At 33.6% G+C, this 7016-nt stretch overlaps 1 long non-coding RNA gene across 1 annotated transcript; it reads right to left on the reverse strand.

Moving 5' to 3' along the window:
• Positions 1–620: 620 nt before the first annotated feature.
• Positions 621–5560, reverse strand: LOC145296111 (uncharacterized). Its single transcript, XR_013869966.1, has 2 exons — positions 5476–5560; positions 621–1382 (listed from the first exon to the last, which is right to left on the reverse strand). It is a non-coding gene; the product is annotated as an uncharacterized LOC145296111 (long non-coding RNA).
• Positions 5561–7016: the final 1456 nt, after the last annotated feature.

The raw sequence follows: 7016 nt of genomic DNA on the forward strand, positions 1-7016 counted from the left end.
ACCACAAACTACACATGAATATGATTTTTCCCCAGTGTGTGTTCGCATGTGTTTTTGTAGACTTGCCTTTCTTGAAAAAGTGGAATCACAAACTTCACAAGAATAAGGTTTCTCACCAGTGTGTGTACGCATGTGTGTTTTTAATGTAGAAATATGAGAAACTGCAAACCCACATATTTCGCAAGAATATGGTTTTTCCCCAGTGTGTGTTCGTATGTGTTTTGTTAAAGTGGAAATATATGAAAATGTTAAACCACACACTTCACAAGAATATGCTTTCTCGCTAATGTGGGTTTGTATGTGATGGTTCTTATCAGAACCAGTTGAAATTGTCAACCCAGATATTTCACAAGAATGAGGTTTCTCTCCAGTGTGTGTGCGTACATGTCTATTCATATCAGATCTATTTGAAAATGCTGAACCACAAACTTTGCAAGAATGAGGTTTATTTCCAATGTGTGTACGCATATGTCTATGCATATTAGATCTATCTGAAAATGCTAAGCCACACACTTCACAAGAATGACGTTTTTCTCCTGTGTGTATCAGCATATGCCTTTTCATGGAAGAATTGTCTGAAAATAATGCCCCACAAACTTCACATGAATATGGTTTTTCCCCAGTATGTGTTCCTATGTGTTCTTGTAGACTTGCCTTTCTTGAAAAAGCAGAATCACAAACTTCACAAGAATAAGGTTTCTCGCCAGTGTGTGTACGCATGTGTGTTTTTAATGTAGAAATCTGAGAAACTGCAAACCCACATATTTCGCAAGAATATGGTTTTTCCCCAGTGTGTGTTCGTATGTGTTTTGTTAAAGTGAAAATATATGAAAATGCTAAGCCACACACTTCACAAGAATGAGGTTTTTCTTTAGTGTGTATCACCATATGCCTTTTTATGGAAGAACTGCTTGAAAATGATGCCCCACAAACTTCACATGAATATTGTTTCTCTCCAGTGTGTGTTCGTATGTGTTTGTGAAGATATGTTTTAGTTGGAAATACTGCACCACATACTTCACAAGAATAAGGTTTCATTGCAGAATGTGTCTGCTTGTATTTTTCTAAAATATCAGTATTTGTTTCCATATTACTGGATTAGACTACATTTTCATTTTCTTTATCTTATTTTTTCTTATAAAAGATTATTTATATAGATCAAAGTAAGTTTTTTTATTGAAACTTGTGTTAGCATATCTATTATTCAATTCTAAATTTGCCAAAAAGCTGATATATCCTTTTCGGAAGAGTAACATTTGTGATCTCTTATTCAATAAGGGTTGATGCAAGCAGATATATATTATGCAATTCAAAATATGCAAAAATTTTGATTCATTTATTTGCTTTTCCTTTTGATTTGATGGGTTCAAGGCAACTTTTATCTGAAAGTAAAAAATAAATCTAAGTAAGCATATTTCAGATGTGTATTAAAATATATTTAAAGTAAGCATGATAACTGCAAACGATATGTAATGCATGATAACTGCAAACGATATTCAATACATGATAACTATTACACACTGAAGTGTATTAATTCATTACAAATTGTTTCAATAGAGAGGATAAAAATTATCTATCTATATCGTCAGATGATTCAACTTAAAATAAAAGTAAAAAGGAAAGATATGATTTTTTGTGATTACATATAGATATTAAAAGCCAAGAGAATGTAAGTAAGAGAGAGAGAGAGAGAGAGAGAGAGAGAGAGAGAGAGAGAGAGAGAGAGAGAAAGGAGAGAAAAGAAAACGGGAAAAGTTAAGAGGGAAAAGCAATAAAATATAAAAGTTGAATTAAAAGAATTTGTAAAATTATAAAGATAAGACAGATCAATAGGGGCGGAAGAAAGAGGGGAAATAGATACTTGAGCGTGTCAAAGAGGTGTGTTGGGTTCAAGATGATGACCTCCACATGTCTCAAATCTAATTTTTATTTTTTTCTATTGCTTTCTCTCTTTTTTCTTTTCCCTTTTACTTTCTGCCGATATGGACAGATAATTTTATCATATCTATTGAAACAATTTGTAATGAATTAAGTTAATGATGCTAGTCAGTCGCAGTGAGGGGTGTGATAATTAAAAACATATTATTCTCCATTAACGTATGAAGCACTTTTTATCATTGCTTTCTACCACATATACCTCTTAATATATATATATATATATATATATATATATATATATATATATATACATTTAATAAACTACACAAATTTATTTACTCAAGTTTTCACTTTGAACACAAGAATATTGACATTTTATTAGAATAGAGTAAGTAGTACAACCAAAGAAACTTTAAGCCTGAAAGTTCGACAAAATACAGTATTTTTACAGAAGCATAGTATATGAGGTAACACAAAAACATCATCTTTTGGCATGTGCTCCATTAAACATAATGTAGAAAAGGGTCCATGTAGTCACACAAAATGGGATCTCACAATAACACTCCTCTTTTGGCTTTTTTCAGTATTAAATCAAATTAATTTCTTTTTAGGCTTTATGGTTTTAGATTAGCTACCCACCAAAAACTCTTTTTCATCTCCAGAAATTATAGACAGATTATCTACCCCACCAAAAACTCTTTTTTTTTTCATCTGGTCCTGGATATGACCTTAAACTATATCCGGTTGTGAAGCCTCAGCTTGCGGGCTTTGGAGAGTGTGGAGCCACCCTTTAATTACCATTGCTCCCAGGTCTACTCTAACCCGGAGTGGTAGTACCTGTTAGGGTCCCAACTATAGGTTAAATGTAAACCGACTTGAAAACAACAAATATATTCTCTTAAAAAAATTTTCTTCAAAATCTTTGGATTCAGCATTAAATAAACCGAAAAGGATTTATATGCTGTAAAACAAAAACTATCTTTTTCATCTCTAGAAATTGTACGCAGAGTATCTACCCACCAAAAACTCTTTTTCATCTCCAGAACATAAATTGGTTATTGCTAATTCTGCTACACAAAACCAAATCATTTCCCCCTACGAATAAAAAATAATTCAATGTTTGAGGAGGTGTAAGAAGATGAGGAGAAGGAAAGGGGGCAGAAAAGGAGCTATTCCTTAAATGGAAAGGGGAAATATTTAGTTTTTATGAATGAGATTTAAGATGGGAAAATAGGAAAAGAAATCAACTTACCATCTCAGCAAATATCAAAATTCCATTCATATATGTCTATGAATTTTTGAGATAAGGATGGATATTTGAATTATTCGGACTACTGTTTTCATCTTGAGTATCATTCTAAAAACGTAGAGTGTGATAGCTCCAGGGATTAAATAAAGGGTTTAATTCCATACCCTATAAAGTAGCACTACACTTAATTTTATCATAGGCGCCATACTTGAAATAATTTTCATCTTGTTGATAATACGATATGTCTCCTGATTAGTAAAGTAAATTTGAGTTTTTGAACAAAATTTTACAAAAGTTTTATTTAAAACGTTAAGGAGAAACAAACGTTATCAGTAACTTTAGAGTACTGAATAAGACCTTATACCAAGTTAAATACAAACCTTTTTCTAGAGCATGCTAGCCCAGTGGATTGAATAAAATGTTTAATTTCATATTATGTAAGGTAGAACTACACTTAACTCTATCAAGATTGAAATGTTTTCATTTGGTTGATAATATGATATCTCCTTTGATAAGTAATGTAGTAGCTAAAAGAATCGAGTTTTTGAACAACATTATAAACCTTTTTTAAAAGAAAAATAAATTCTTACTTGTATACATCCAAAAATATTCTATTTAAATGAGCATTACTTTTTTATTACAACAAAATTAAATTGATTAAACAAAATTATTACACTTCGTGTGATCCGTACTTTCTAAATATCAGGAGGAAGTTTTGTTTACAATGTTTATTGACATTTTTTTTTAACTAACTTGCATCTTTTTTGGATAATCATGCAATTTTTAGTTTCTTTAATTCGGTATCTTAAGATTTTCATTTATTAATCAACGTTGAAATAATTTAAGAAAACTGATAATGATATATAAAATTGCCTTGAAATTCGAATGACTTTTTGTTGGCTTTTCAACATGTCAGTGTAATTTTTTAACACGTAAATATACATTTTTTCCCATTTTCGAGATTAACTTTGTTTTTAGCGCTTTCAGACTATTAGGATGAAATTTTGGAAATCGTAAAAACTGAATATCACATGAAAACAATGGTATCTATGTATTCCTCAAATTTTTACGATGATTATGTAAAAAAATACAAAAGTCGATGAGATAGAAAATTATTTATTAAAATAAATTATAAAAAAAATAGCATTCGTAAGACACAGAAAAATTCCAAAGGGAGGTCATTTTTCGTTTCGATTTAAACAAGATGGGTGCATTTTCACCTGCTAACATGTGTCGGGATTATTTCACCAACAAGAAGAGGGGGGGGGTAAGAAAAGGCAGTAAGGGCTTGCAACGAAATGGTGACGTTGCTTACAAGCAGTCTTTTCTTTCCTTGTAAGGGTAACAATTAACTGGTAACGTTTGCCGAACAACAGTAACCAGGTAATCAGTCTAAGAGACGCCAACCGACTAGCAAGCTAGGTAACTAGGTTCTTAACTAATCACTAACCCGTAGTGAGACAACTCCGTTTATACATACTAACTCTCAGTGGCGAGAATTCCAACGTGAATTCCAACGAGATTAGAATGTCTATTTAACTTAGTAGGAAATAGACACCCAGTTTCTCAGTAACGGCAAAACAGCAGTTCAGTGTCTTTTCTTCCCTCCGACCCACCCCCGGTAAGTCAAATCAATTTCAATTCTTACACATGATTAAAGTTGTTTTCTTAAAATAATTAATTAATATTCAGGTAATTCCGATTGCATAATTTGGAAGCTACCATTGTAACGTATTAGAATTGACAAAAAATCAGTAGAAGCCATTTTTTAAATCTGCAAACTCCATTTACCGATTACAAAATTTCGTCCTAATAGTGTAGAAGCTCCTTGTTTTTGTTTTTAATCTTTCAAACACATTCACAGTTTAAATATAAACTAAAAAAATTATTATTATACATATCATAGGGTTCTGTTTATACGGCCATTGTTGTCGCTATCAAAATTAAATAAACTTGTTTAGGTAGGTAGACGACTTACTTATCTTGCGTTTGGTAACAGTTTTTTTTTCTTTTTGACCATTTTTATTCTGTTAAATTACAGTTCAACATAGAAAAATAATGAAGGTCGATAGAAAATATTTTTTTATTTTTTGCTTTTAGTAAACATTGTGTTCTACATTTTTCATAAATTTTTACTTTGTTAACTATATGACACTTTCGACTATTTTTCTATAAACATTTAAAATTGTATTACAATTCATGAATTTTCTTTATTTTTTGTGATGTTAAAAAGAAAACCGTGTACAATATCTTATTTTAAAAATGCTTAACTAAAACAAAAGAAAGTGGAACTTAATGATTCGGTTGCGCCCCTGTTATAAAAAAAAAAGAACCTTCAAAATACTCACATGTTCTTTAAATTTTTTTCGAATCACTTATCTGATTCCAAGAAAAAAACGATTACAAAAAACGACTGTCTTAAGCAATAGAAGTTAATATTCAAAATGGCGACCGTCAAAACAGATTCGCAGAAAATTTTAGAGGAAATTTAAATTTAAAATATGACTGATTTTTTTGGTAGATATTGCAACTAAAACTATTATTATTTTATTTATCTCAAAATTTCCATATTTTAATCGTCAAAATATAAAAGATGGCAGACAACTTCTTTAAAGTTATATTTCAAACGGATGTGAGACGAAGGAGAAGGAGGCCTCTGAACCGCGTTTATTTGTTGACCTCAAGTTGTTCATGCTAAGCTGTGACCTTCGTTTAAAGCAAGTGAATCCAGTGCGATTGAAAATGACGTAAAACACTTTGTGATAAGGAAGACGAGTCGAAAAGTCACACTTTTATTAGAAAGAGAAAAGAACGAGAACTTTGTTAAATATTAACAGAAAAAAAAAAATAATAATCGTAGTAGTAGTAGTAGGAGGAGAAGGAGGAGGAGTTGTCGTCGTCGTCGTCATCAGAAGCTAAGAAAAATAGAAGTCTTACCGTGGGTGTGCAGGCAGAGCGAGTGAGTTCAAGCCGAGAAAAGGAAAAACAAAGATGGCGGCCAGCATTTTATTACGTGCGTTCTCGCAAAATCTTGTGTGCACGTGAAGCTGGAAACTACAAAACGAGCTTCATTTTTCGGTGCTGGGGAGATTCCAGATCTGGCAGGAGAGTAGGTGCAACGGGAGTGGAGATTCTACTTTCTCGGATTTATTCCCTCTTGTGTGTTTGAGGTGAACCGAACCACCCCCTCGGGAGGCGCACTGCAGTTCAAGGACCGTGCCCCCCTTTCTTTTTTAAAGATAGTATTTTCAAGCTATTTCTGCGATGCCCAACGCTGGCTTAAGCAACATGATTAAGCCTTTTAATGGCGACAGTGATGTGGTGGCGTGGCTTAAAAAAGTTGACATTGTGGCAAGGATTCAAAAATTGGACAGTATGGCCACAGTAATTCCACTGTTTCTAGAAGGGGACGCGCTGGCCCTCTTTTTGGAGTTCAGCGAGCAAGATCAGGGTGACGCAGACGCCATCAAGGGTCGACTGATCGAAGCTTTTGCAGAGGGACCTTTTGAGGCCTTTAATAAGTTGGAGAAGAGGTGGACTGGGGAATCTGTTAATGTCTACGCGAATGAAATAAGGAGATTGGTTGAGTTGTCGGGCATCAGAAGACATGCCACGAGTCACATAGTCAAAATGACATTCATTACCGGGTTCCCGGAAGAGATATCGAAACGTTTGCAGCAGGTCCCAGGAGTGGAGACTCTGGGTGTGGGTGAGCTGCTCAAAACTGCAAAGATCTTGGTGAGCACCCAGCCCAGGGAGTCTGGAGGGACAACAACAATGATACAGCAGGATGTGGACAGAAGTCTGCCGAACCCGAGGATGGCATGCTTCGAATGTGGGGGACCACACATGAGAAGAGACTGCAGGAAGTTCTTGCAATGGACAGTGT

The sequence above is a fragment of the Euprymna scolopes genome, chromosome 16 (assembly GCF_053919585.1).
Source record: "Euprymna scolopes isolate OS-2025 chromosome 16, ASM5391958v1, whole genome shotgun sequence".
NCBI classification, from domain to species: domain Eukaryota; kingdom Metazoa; phylum Mollusca; class Cephalopoda; order Sepiida; family Sepiolidae; genus Euprymna; species Euprymna scolopes.